Here is a 14,388-nt window from a genome sequence, read left to right on the forward strand (position 1 = left end):
TTTTAATTAAATTGAAACCAGATAAAGACACTACAAAAAAACCTATAGACGAATATTCCTGATGAATATCAATACAAAAACTCTTAACAAACTACTAGAAAACCATTCAATAGCACATGACCAAGTGGTATTTATTCCCAGAATGCAAGGCTGGTTCAACATATGAAAATCAATCACTGTAATGCACTACTTTAAGAGAATGATGGGGAAAAAAAAATCAATAGTGTGTTCATGGAATATTACTATATTAAACCAGTGATTTTCAATAGGTGTGCTATAAGAGGCACAGTGGTGTGCCAAAAGAATTTTTAAAACATGTAATACCTCACCATTTAGTCAGGGGCACTAACCTTTTTTCCCTTAGTTGTCAAATTTAAAAAATGCCAACACCATAGCCGTCCAGTGTGAATGAATCAAAATTACACCTATTTTTTGTCAGATCAGCAAAAAATATATATTTTTGGGTGCGTCACAGAACTTTTGTAATTAGTTTGTGTGCCATGAGATGAAAAGGGTTGGAAATAGCTATAGTATTAAACAATGATGTCTTAAGACAAAAAAAAAAAAAAGCTTATGATCATCTCAACTGATGCAGAAAAAGCACTTGATAAGATTCAACACCTTTTCATGATAAAAATACTAAACAAACTAGGAATAGAAGGAATGTAACCCAACATAATAAAGGCCGCTTATGCTAATATCAGGAACAAAGCAAGAATGCCTACTCTTATCACTTCTATTCAACACAATATTTTAAGTCCTACCCAAAACAATCAGGCAAGAAAAAGAAATAAAAAGACATCCAAATTAGAAAGGAAGACATAAAAATTATCTACATTCACAGATGATATGCTATTATATGTAAAGCCCCTAAAGATTACACACACACACACACACACACACACACACACACAAAAAAAAAAAAAAAACCTGTTAGAATAAATAGCCAGCAAAGTTGCAGGATACAAATCAACATGTGCTTCTATATACAAACAATGAACAATCAAAAAAGAAATTAAGAAAACAATTTCCATTTACAATAGCACCAGAAGAATAAAATACCCTGAATAAATCTAGCCAAGAGGGTGAAAGGCATACACTGAAAGTTACAAAACATTGCTGAGTGAAATTAAACAAAACACAAATAAATGGAAAGACACTCCATTCATGATTGGAAGACGTAATATTATAAGGATGTCCATAATACCCAAAGCAATCTACAGGTTCAACACAATCCCAAGAACACTTTCTTACAGAAATAGAAAAATTCATCATACAACTCAAGAGACTCCAAATAACTAAAATAACTTAGAAAGAAGGAACAAAGTTGAAGGCATGACACTTCCTAATTTCAACACATACCACCAAGCTACAGTAATCAAAAAAAAAATGTAGGACTGGCATAAACACCAATGGAATACAATGGAGAGGCCAGAAATAAAACCTGACCTACATATTTAAACTTCTTTCAAAGGGCCCAAGACCACTCAATGGGGAAAGGACAGTCTCTTCAACAAATGGTGCTGGGAAAACTAGATGTCCACATGCAAAAGAATGAAATAGGACCATTCATTATCTCATACCATATACAAATATTAATTCAAAATGGACTAAAGATCTAAACATTAAGACCTAAAATTATAAAACTCCTGGGGGGGGGGGGGGGAGGAACGGGAAAAACGCCATAACACTGAACTTGGCAATGGTCTTTTAGATAGGACAAAAAGAACAGTGTAAAAAAAGGAAAAATAAACAGGACTACACAGAAACTTTTACACATTAAAGGACACCACTAACAGAGTGAAAAGGCAACCTACAGAATGAGAGAAAATATGTGCAAACCATATGCCTGATACGAAGTTAATATCCACTATATATAAACAATTCCTACAACTCGACAACAACAAAAAAATCAAATTACCTAAATTAAAAATGGGCAAAGAACTTGGATCAAAACCACGATGAGATACCATTCCACACCCTCTGGGATGGCTAGAATAAAAAAGACACAATAAAAAGTGTCTGCAAAGATGTGGAAAAATCGCCCTAACCGGTTTGGCTCAGTGGATAGAGCATCTGCCTGCGGACTGAAAGGTCCCGGGTTTGATTCCGGTCAAGGGCATGTACCTTGATTGTGGGCACACCCCCAGTAGGAGGTGTGCAGGAGGCAGCTGGTCGATGTTTCTCTCCCATCGATGTTTCTAACTCTCTATCCCTCTCCCTTCCTCTCTGCAAAAGATCAATATATATATATATATATATGTTTTAATGTGGAAAAATTTAATATCCATGTACTGTAAGATTGTAAAACTGTACAACTACTATGTAAAACACCATGGAAGCTCCTCAAAAATTTTTAAATAAAACTGCCATATGATCTAGCAATCCCCACTTCCAGGTATATGTCCAAAATAATTGAAAGCTGGGTCTCAAAGAAATAGTTGCAACAACCATATTCAAAGCAGCACTATTTATAATAGCCAAGAGGTAGAAGCAGACCACATGACTATCAACAGTTTAATAGGTAAACAAAACGTGATATACATACAATGAAATATTATTCATCCTTAAGAAAGGAAATCCTGTCAGGTGCTACAACATGGATGAACCTTCAGGGCATTATAATAAATTTGAAATAAGCCAGTCAGTCACAAAAAGAGAAACACAGGGGTGGGCAAAAGTAGGTTTACAGTTGCTCATATGGAAAAAGATATGCAGGTAATGATTATTACAATGGCTTTATTAACTGTTTTGTGTACTCACACTATACAGCTACTTTTAACCACCCCTGCACTATATGATTCTATTACATGAGGTATCTAAATAGTAGTACAATTCAGACGAGATGGGGTGCGTTCAGGGTGGTGGTATGGCCATAGATAATAGTAGTACAATTCAAAGAAACAACAAGTAGATTGTGGTTACCAGGGAGTGAGGGAGGTCAAAAGGGGGAGTTGTTGTTTAATGGGTATAAAGTTTCAGATTTTGGAGACAAAAGTTCCAGAAATCTGTTTCACAAAAAGATCAATTTACTTAACACTGCTGAACTGCCCACTTAAAAATGATTCAAATGGCAAATGTTATTTGGGTGGGGGGGGGGGTAGAGTTTAGCACAATAAAAAATTAAATTTAAACCCCCTTTTATCAAGCAAGTTTCCCTCATGTCACACAAATTCACAAGATTTTACCAATCACCAATTACTGGACAATACCTTTCTACTAAAAAAGAATACTATACACCTTAACTACTGCTATCTTTTGAAATGTAAATCTATAAATGCTAATAAAGATTCAGCAAACATTTACTATTAATAAGAACAAATAAAGGGTAGGGGGCAAAAGTAGGTTTACAGTTGTTCATATGGAAAATAATACAATAAATTATAATGCAAGAATAAACTGTGTGTGGTACACCTACACAATGGCATACCACACTGCTGTAAAAAAGAAACTCTTACTACTGGCAACAGCATGGATGGACCTGGAGAGCATTATGCTAAGCGAAATAAGCCAGTCGGAGAAAGATAAATATCACATTATTTCACTCATTTGTGGAATATAATGAACAAAAATAGATCCAGAGACACAGAAGCATCAAACAGACTGTCAAACCTCAGAGAGAAGGTGGGGGGGGGGGGGAATCAACCAAAGGACTTGTATGCATGCATATAAGCATAACCAATGGACACAGACAGTAGGGGAGTGGAAGTGGTTGGGGAGAGGTCAATGGGGGAAAAAGGAGACATATGTAATACTTTAAACAATAAAGAATTTAAATTTGAGCCCAACTGGCATGGCTCTGTGGTTGAGCGTCGATCAACTATGATCCAGATCACAGTTTGATTCCAGGTCAGAGCATATGCCTGGGTTTTGGGCTCGATCTCCAGTAAGGCATGCAGAAGGCAGCTGACCAATGATTCTCTCTCATCATGGATGTCTCTCTCTCTCTCTCTCTCTCTCTCTCTCTCTCTCTCCTTCCCTCCCTCCCTCCCTCCATCCCTTCCTCTCTGAAATCAATAATAATGGTTTAAAAAAAAGAATAAACTATGTTTCACATACAACTGTAAAATTACTTTTGCCCACACAATATATTATTAAATGCAAATACAACATACAGTATAATTAGTGTTTACATGTATTAGGTATATTTTAAAGTACATTGCAGAGAACCTGAAACTACTATCTTGAATTTATAGTTATTGCAACTTTGCATTTAAAACATTTTTTGTTGTACCAATGATTTGTCTGCTAAGCCATTCAGTCAGGAAAGAAACTTCTCAATTAGAATATTATTCTTTAGAAAACAATTTGTGGTAATGACCCACTTCACAAAAAAATTTCTGGCAGATAATATAGCAAAATCTGAGAACATGTATAAGGAGATTCTTCATGTGCAAATATCTCCCATCTTATTCTACGGCCCAACCAGTATGGCTCAGTTGATTGAGCAGCGTCCTATGCATCAAGAGGTAACTGGTTCCATACCTGGTCAGAACACATGTCTGGGTTTCTGTCTTGATCCCCAGTAGGGGTTGTGCAGGAGGCAGCTTATCAATGTTTCCTTTGATGTTTCTACTCTCTCTCTCCCCCTTCCCCTTTCTTTCTCTCTCTCTCTCTCTCAAATCAATAACAACTTATTTTTGTAAAAAAGAAATATTTGGGCTGGCTGTTGTGGCTCAAAGTTTGGGCGTCAATTCCTAGTCAGGGCACATGTCTATGTTGAGGGCTCAATCCCGAGTAGGGAGTGTGAGGAGGCAGCCAATCAATGATTCTCATCATTGATGTTTCTATCTCTCTCTCCTTCTCCCTTCCTCTCTGAAATCAACAAATACAGTCTAAAAAAATATTTGCCACCATATTTTATGATTAATTTGGCAAAAATGCTCAAAATGCTCTTTTCATCAAGAAAAACTCTCTCTCTACCATCAGCAATTATGCTTAGCATTCCTGATTAATATATTCCAAACAAAAAAGGGAAAAAAGTTTTCTTCTCCAACTGCTTCTTATAAATTATTCTGCTAATGTTTGCCAATTATCCTACTCATAACACTTTACTTGACTGTTTTACTTCATTATAATCTGCCCCAACCCCCATCCATCCTGTATGAACGGCTTTGGCTAGCAATTAACAACTTACTAGGTGCTGGAAGATATTTTTACCTGTCTCTTTTTCTGTCCAAAGTTACAGAGCAACAAGCAGTGTCTCCACTGCTGAAGTGGCTATACAATCATTAACAGAGTTACTAGTGAACCTACCTCACTAATTCATATTGATCATAACTTGCAGATCATGAAATGGTTCAGAAATCAGCGTGGCAGATTCAACTCTCACCATGAAACACATCATCAACACAACTCTTTTTAAAATATATATATTTTATTGATTTTTTTACAGAGAGGAAGGGAGAGGGATAGTTAGAAACATCGATGAGAGAGAAACATCCATCAGCTGCCTCCTGCACACCTCCTACTCGGGATGTGCCCGCAACCAAGGTGCATGTCCTTGAATGGAATCAAACCTGGGACCCTTCAGTCCACAGGCCGATGCTCTATCCACTGAGCCAAACCAGTTAGGCCGTGGTCAGCAAACCGTGGCTTGCGAGCCACACACGGCTCTTTATTCCCTTGAGTGTGGCTCTTCCACAAAATACCACGTGCAGGCGCGCACGTACGGTGCAATTGAAACTTCGTGGCCTGTGCGCAGAAGTTGGTATTTTGTGGAGGAGCCAGTATTTTGTGGAAGAGCCACACTCAAGGGCCCAAAAAGCCGCATGTGGCTCGCGAGCCGTGGTTTGCCGAGCCGCAGTTTGCCGACCACTGGTAGGGCATCAACACAACTCTTAACAACTATTAGGTCTAGCACTTAATATCAAATGCATGCAACAAATTGTGTTGATCAGCATATTACCTTAAAGAAGTAACTATAAAATAAAAATGTATATATGTGTGTATATGCATTTGTTTGTCTGCACAAAAAGACATACTGGAATTAATAAGAAACTTTTTTTTAGGTTGCCAATATAGGGGAGGGGATGAAAGAATGAATAAGGAGGCAGGAATCTCTGGAGACTTCTGTGTATACCTTTTTATATAATTTTATATTTTGATTTAGGAAAATAAATTGCCCGTTCAAAAACTATGAAACTGAATTTTTGAAATGCGTAAGATTGTAAAAAATTAAAAATAAACCTAATCTACAATGTACATCAAATAAATGTCATGAGCATACAAGTGAAAGCATTTATAGTAAGTTTAAAAATCAAAACTTTATCCACAGTGGGATGAATTCAAAGGACAAAAAAATATAAAGAAAAGTTAAACTTTACTTAATAGTTTTGTTGCACTGCTGATTCTGTTCATCTGGAGTTATTTTCTTTTTACTATACACTAGCAAATAAGTAATCATGTTAATGATATCAACAATCAAGAGTTTAAGTGTAAAAGAAAAAAAGGTGATTATCTAAAAAGCTTTTATAATAGCCCTAGCTGGTTTTGCTCAGTGGATAGAGCATTGGCCGACCCGCAGACTGAATGCCAGGTTAGATTCTGGTCAAGGGCACATGCCCGGGTTGTGGGCTTGATCCCCAGTAGGGGGCGTGCAAGAGGCAGCCGATCAATGATTCTCATTGTTGATGTTTCTATATATCTCTCTGCAAAATCAATAAAAATATATTTTTAATTAAAACAAAAAACTTTAATAACACATGCTGAAATTGAATTGAAGGAAATGCAAAAACCACATGAGCCATCATTATACCTGTTAGAATAGTCACAATAAAAAGTAGTGGCAAACCCAAACTATAGCAGAGATGCAAAGAAACTGATTCAAATGTGAAATGGTAAAAAGTTTAGGAGTTTTCTTTGAAACACCATACATGCTTCACCACAAAAAAAGATACAATGATTATGTGATGGAATAGAACATTAGCTAAAGCTATGGTAGTAATCATATTGCAATATGTAAATGTATCAAATCAACATATTGTACAACTTATATGTAAATTATATCAATAAATTTTTAACATTTAGATTTTAAAACCATATACACATTTGCCATTAAGAACAAGCAATCTTACTACTAAGCATTTTATCCCCCCAAAATTAAAAATCTATGTCCACACAAAAAATGTGTACAAGAATGTTCATAGCAGATTTACTTGTAATAGCCAGAAATTGAAAACAACTCTATTATAAGTTGAATTTTGTCACCCCAAAATTCATATTTTGAAGTCCTATCCTCAAGTACCTTGGAATGTGATCTTATTTGGAGTTACGGTCTTTACAGAAGTTATCAAGTTAAAATGAGGTCACTAGTGTGGGCCCTAATTCAATGACTACTATCCTTATAAGAAAAGGAAAATGGCCATAGCCGGTTTGGCTCAATGGATAGAGCGTTGGCCTGTGGACTGAAGGGTCCCAGGTTCAATTCCTGTCAAAGGCACATGCCCGGGTTGCAGGCTCGATCCCCAGTAGGGGGCATGCAGGAGGCAGCTGATCAATAATTCTCTCTCATCTCAAGAGAGATGTTTCTATCTCTCTTCCTCTTTCTTCCTCTCTGTAATCAATAAACATATATTTAAAACAAGCATCTTAAAAAAAAAGAGGAAAATGTTTAAATAAAAACACCGGCTTGTGTGCTCAATGGTTAAGAGTGCCAGCCCATGCACCAAAAGGTCAGCGGTTCAATTCCCTAGTCAAGGGCATGTACCTAGATTGCAGATTCAATCCCCGGGCTGGTCGGGGCTTGTGCGGGAGGCAACCAATTGATGGGTCTCTCTCACATCTCTCTCTCTCTCTATATATATATATATATTTCTCTCCTCTCTCTCTCACCCTCCCTCCCACTATCTCTCTCCCTCTCTCTCTCTCTAAAAATCAATGAAAAAAATATCCTCAGGTGAGAATTAACCAAAAAAAGGAGGAAATTTGATGACAGACATGTACACAGTAAGAATATCATCCTATATAATAGAGGTGATATGCAAATTGACCCTCACTCTGTCACACCGGAACAAAATTACTGCGCCCACAGTGGAGGCAGGGTTCCCATAACACAAGATGGCTGTGCCCACAGCAGAGGCGGGGTTCCTGTTACAAGCCATAATGAGCAATCAGCAGGGACCTGAGACTGCGTGGCACCGGACCAGGGGACTTGAGAATGTGCCCCCCCAACCCCCGCCCAGCAGGACTTGTCAAGGGTGGGGCCGGGAGGGTCTGGATCTCGCCCAATGTGGGTGGGGCTGGCCAGGTCTGGGTCTCACACAATTTTGAGGTGCACACGGATGGGTGGGAACTTGACTCTGGGTCCCACGGCATGCTCCAGACTCTGACAGGAGGAAGATTTTCATATACATTTTACTAATTTTCTTTCATCTCTGACACTTCTATTATAGAGAAAGGGCAAATAGCAATATTAAAATATTTCCTCTAATTAATTCCCTTTTAACACATTGTTTGTGGGTAGTTTTTATCACGCGCTAACAGGTGGCGCGGGCCATTTTTGCTAATTTTTTGCGCAAATGGCAACGTTCAGTAAAATTACTATAACTTTAATTTATGTATTTATACATTACCCGCATTCTACCGCTAGTCTATAAAAAACGTATTAATACGTGTTCCGTGCTCTACTACCAGTCAATGTAAAACGTATAAGTAAAACGTATAAATACGTTTCCCGCATACAATGTGTTAATGTGCACGAATTTCATGCACTGGGCCACTAGTGTGAAGATAAAGGCAGACACCAAGGCAATTCTTCTATAAACTGAGTACACCAAAGATTGCTAGCAGCCACCAGAAGCTAGGGAAGAGGCATAAACAGATTCTCTCTCACAGCCCACAGAAGAAAGCAACCCTGCTGACACCTTAGTCTTAGTCTTGTATTTCTAGTCTCCAGAACTGTGAAACTATAAATTCCCATAAGCCACCCAATATGTGGTACTTTATTATGGGCAGCTTTAGCAAACTAATACAAATCCAAATGTCCTTCAATGAGTGAATAGTAACCAAACTGCAGTACATCCACACCATGGAATACAACACAGTAATAGAAAGGAATTACCTGTTGGAATATAAAAACTTGGATATAACTAAAGAGAATTATTTGAATGGGGGGGAGCCAATCTCAACAGGTTACATACTGTATGGTTTCCATTTATACTACACTTGATCTTAGCCAAAAGGCCGAGAAGCGATGGTTTCCATTTATATAACAGCCTTCAAAATAACAAAATTATGGAGAACACATTAATGGTTGCTAGGGATTAGAAACAGAATAGAGGAAGGTGAGTGTAACTATAAACAAGTAGTATGAGGGGATCTTTGTGATAATGGAACAGTTCTGTATCTTAATGGTGGCAGTGGTTAAAACCATCTACACAGGTGATAAAATTTCATAGAATTATCAATACACAAACACAGCCACATAAATGAATGCACGTATAACTTCAAAATCTGAATAAACTTTGTAAATAATATCAATATCAATTTCCTGGTCTTGATATCTTATATAATGAAGCTATAATATGCAAATTAACCCTCACACCCTCACAAGATGGCTGCCTACAACCAGGCCGGCAGGGGTGTTAGTGAGAGATGACAAACAACTGAACAAGAAGGCTGTGTGGAGCAACCAGGCCAGTGGGGGGGGGGGGGGGGAGGAGAAGCTGTGAGGGGTGACCAGGCTGGCAGAGGGGGACAGTTGGGGGCAACCATGCCAGCAGGTGGGGCAGTTAGGTGCAACCAGGCCAGCAGAAGGAGGCAGTTAGGGGCAACCAGGCCAGCAGGGAGGGGGCAGTTGGGGGCAACCTGGCCGGCAGCAGGGGGCAGTGAGGGGCGACCAGGCAGGCAAGCAAACAAGCAATTAGGAGCCAGTGGTCCAGGCTTGTGAGAGGGATGTCCCGGATTGGAGAGAGCGCAGGCTGGGCTGAGGGGACACCCCCCCCCCCCGCCCAGTGCACGAATTTCATGCACTGGGCCTCTAGTTGTACTATAGTTATGCAAGATATTACCAATGAGGGAAATTAGGTGAAGGGTATATATAATCCCCGTTACATTATTTTGCTACTTTTTGTGAATCTGGTATTATACCAAAGTAAAACTTTGAAATGTCTAATCAAAATTCTAGCAAGATTTTCTTTTTTACTCAACAAACTGATTCTTAGTTGAAAAGGCAAAGGAATTAGAATAGCCAAAACAATTTTGAAAAAGAACAAATTTGGAGGACTCACACTATACACTATATCAAGGCTTACTATAACGTTACTGTAATAAAGACAACGTGAATGGTGATCAAAACAGAGCAACGGAATAGAGACCTGAAATAGACCCACACACATGTGGTCACTTGGTTTTTGCCAAAGGTACCCATGCACTTCAATAAAGAAAGACAATCTTTTCAAACAATTAGATATCCATATGCCAAAAAAAAAGTTCCTTAACCCATACCTTGTATCATATGGAAAAATTAAGTCAAAAAGAATGCTAGACTAAAATGTAAAAACTTTAAAACTTCTAGGCGACTTTATTTGTAATCATCAAAAGGTGGAAAACAGCCCAAATGTCCCTCAACTGGTGAATGGATATGCAAATTGTTACATCCATACAATGGCATACTACTCAATAATAAAAAACACACATCTGATACATATGATGAGGCCAAATCTTTCTTTTAAGAAATAATTAATTTATTAAATGAACATTTTTGTATATGTGTCCCAAAACAATCAGACAGTGCTGAAGTCAGCCAAACTCTGCTCTCATCTAAAGACAACACACTGGGGGACTACTCTGCAAAGTGGGTGATTCTCCAGTACCATGCTGCACATCTGAAACCAACACAGAACAATATTGAATGTAAAGTCAATAGAAAACAAAATTAGGTGGGAAAAAAATTATTGCTATAAGTTCTCTAAGCAACTTCCTATATTTCCTTTTAGTACTTTTGTAATTACCCATTTTAAAGGCATGGCTTCTGTTTTGCATATCATTACACACATATGAGGCTGAATCTTAAAAAGCACTATGCTAAGTGAAAGTAGCCAGATTCAATAGGCTTCTTATTGTATGATTCCATTTATATGACAGTCAAAAGGGAAAGAAAAATGGATGAAAAACGGATCAATGGTTTCCAGGGGCTCAGGTTGAGGAGAATGACTATACCAGTGCTCAGCAAACTCATTAGTCAACAGAGCCAAATATCAACAGTACAACGATTGAAATTTCTTTTGAGAGCCAAATTTTTTAAACTTAAACTATATCGGTAGGTACATTGTTATTAACTTAATTAGGGTACTCCTAAGCTGGCCTTTGCTAAAAACGTCCTCAATCTGATTGAGGTACGTTCGCTAAGGTAAACCCCTTCCAACTCTCCCATCCACACTCATCTTGTGTATTTGTTTCAGATAGACAAGTGTCAATGGGAGAGTTGGAAGGGGTCGACCTCAGCGAACATACCTCAAAACAATGTACCTCCCCCACGCTGCGTATCCCGCGGCCCACCTGCGCCACATCTTCCGTCACCCGACCGACCGACACCCCCAACTTCTTCTAAAGCCACTTCTTCAAAATAGACTCGCCCAGGCCGAAAACCAACTTCTGCGCATGGGCCACGAAGTTTCAATCGCACTGTACGTGTGTGCCCGCACGTGGTATTTTGTGGAAGAGTCACACTCAAGGGGCCAAAGAGCCGCATGTGCCTTGTGAGCCGGGGTTTGCTGACCACTGGACTATACCATGGAGTACAGTAAAACTTACTAATTCAGGTTAGGGGGTGTGAGTTAAAGCCAAAAGTCCATAATACAATAAAGTAGGTTTTCTGAATGACGGTTAGAAAAAAACTGACTAATCAGTTTACCCGTTTTTACTTATGTAGGCACGTTTTTGTAATTAAAATTACATATGTATGAAGTTTAATTTCACCGAAAAGTTTTCTATATGTATTACTGTAATTTTAAGTTTATACTGAATAGGTTTAGTAAATGTGTGCATTCACCCATCACCACAAATAAACAAAAGCACTCAGCTGGGGCGTGGCTTAGTGCATGTCAGAACATAGGTGGCACAGGTTAAAACTGCCACAGAAAGTCACACCACGTGACAACAGAAACCAATTACCACATGTGATACAGTGTGATCACATGCTAATCATTCGCCCAACATTGTTTACAAGCAGTGGCTCTTGGATTTAAATATGTAGACTATAGTTGTAGATATGTAATATTTATTTATGTCTGTGAAATTACTAGTGTTTTTTCCAACATATGGCCTATTTATTAAATTTTGTTAACAATAACAGTAAATTAATAACAAAAAAATTAACCTGTTAAATTTAATTATAAGCAAATCTTGGTTAAAAGCATTTTTAAATTAACAGGGTGTCAATTTTCACATATGACATACGGAACAAAAATTTTGTCCATTAAACCCAAAGTCTGTTAAATTGAGGCCCGCAAAATTGAAGGTTTAGTGTTTTGGAGGGATTTGTGGGGTAGAGATACTAGAACTGAAATATATCTTGATTCTGATGATTATATACAACTATTTGCCAAAACTCACAGAACTGTATAATAAAAAGAGTGATTGGACTTTATGTAAATAATATCTTTCTTTTGTTGTTAATCCTCACGGAAGGATACTTTTCCATTGATTTTTGGAGAGTGGAAGGGCAAGGGAGAGACAGAGAGAGAGAGAAACATCAATGTGAGAGACACATCAATTGGTTGCTTCCCACTTTAACCAAGATACGTGCCCTTGACCAGAATCGAACCCAGGACCCTCCAGTCCACTGGCTGACGCTCTATCCCAGTGGTTCTCAACCTTCTGGCCCTTTAAATACAGTTTCTCATGTTGTGACCCAACCATAAAATTATTTTCTTTGCTACTTCATAACTGTAATGTTGCTACTGTTATGAATGGTAATGTAAATATCTGATATGCAGGATGGACTTAGGCGACCCCTGTGAAAGTGTCGTTAGACCGCCAAAGGGGTCGCAACCCACAGGTTGACAACCACTGCCACTGAGCCAAACCAGCAAGAGCTGTAAATAATATCTTAGTAAAAGTAAAATTTAAAGTCTGTGTCCATCTTCTAATTAGTTTCTTTGATATCTACACTGAAACCCCAAAACTACATGTTTTAGCCCAGCCGTGGGCAAACTACAGCCCGCAGGCCGGATCCAGCCCGTTTGAAATGAACAAAACTAAAAAAAAAAAAAAAAGACCATACCCTTTTATGTAATGATGTTTACTTTGAATTTATATTAGTTCACACAAACACTCCATCCATGCTTTTGTTCCGGCCCTCCGGTCCAGTTTAAGAACCCATTGTGGCCCTCAAGTCAAAAAGTTTGCCCACCCCTGTTTTAGCCGCTTGAACAATATTTAATTCCCTTTTGCTCTGGCCATTTTAATCAACACATAATCATCTCTCATACCAAGTGACATGATTAAAGATTTTGGCCAATGGCTGCATGCATTTATAATTTTAACAAATAATACCAAAATTGGCCTCCAAAGACAAAGGTTATAACAATTTGTACTTCCACCAGCAGCCTATGTATGGATCTGTTTCTGTACTTTCAAATTTTTTACTAATCTGCTAAAAGATGACAAAGGGTTAATGCAGGGTTTAGGTAAATCCCCCTATATGAAATCTCATTTCACAAACTCAGGAACCAAACATAGAAATTTTTTTTTTTTTGAACAGAGAGGAAAGGAGAGGAAGAGAGAGATAAAAACATCAATAATGAGATTCACTGATTGGCTGCCTCCTGCATGCCCCCCAATGGGAATGGAGCCTGCAACCCAGGCACGTGCCCAGAACGGAATCGAACCCCCAGAACGAAATCGAACCGTGACCTCCTGGTTCATAGGTTGAAGCTCAACCACTGAGCAATGCTGGCCAGGCTCAAAGATACATTTTCAATAAATCCCTTGTTATTCAAAACTCAAACCAAGATTTAAAACCAAGATTTGGATAATGTAGTATTCATAATTATCTGAACTCTTGCTAATAAAAATCAGGAACCAAATGGGTATGGCTATTTGGTTTTAATTTGCTCCTCTTACTTAGTTCCTTATGTTTAAGGGCCATTCTTAGTGTCTTTTCCATAAACTCTGCTCGTGTCAGTTGCCCTTTCTTCCTACCAGGCTGATCTCTTTCTCACTGACTTTAAAACACTCCTTATGTATTAGTATAGTCTTTCAAGCTTGATAACTCAAAAATTCTCTCCACTGCTTCCACAAAGACACATCACTTCCTGCTAATATGGCATATTTGTGCAGTAATTGTGACATCCAGCTCTACTACCTCACCTAGTTGTACTAAACCTTGTCCTCAAGGGCCTTTTCAACCTGCTCACCTTTTTATCTGCTCCCATTGCCACATAC

At 38.3% G+C, this 14,388-nt stretch overlaps 1 protein-coding gene and 1 pseudogene across 8 annotated transcripts in view; both read right to left on the bottom strand.

Moving 5' to 3' along the window:
• STAG2 (stromal antigen 2) overlaps window positions 1–14,388 on the bottom strand; it is a 156,839-nt gene that overhangs the window by 94,274 nt on the left and 48,177 nt on the right. The gene's annotated exons all lie outside the window — the stretch shown is intronic.
• Window positions 9,029–9,195, bottom strand: LOC118654935 (annotated as a pseudogene).

The sequence above is a fragment of the Myotis myotis genome, unplaced genomic scaffold (genome assembly GCF_014108235.1).
Source record: "Myotis myotis isolate mMyoMyo1 unplaced genomic scaffold, mMyoMyo1.p scaffold_m19_p_4, whole genome shotgun sequence".
Lineage (NCBI taxonomy): Eukaryota > Metazoa > Chordata > Mammalia > Chiroptera > Vespertilionidae > Myotis > Myotis myotis.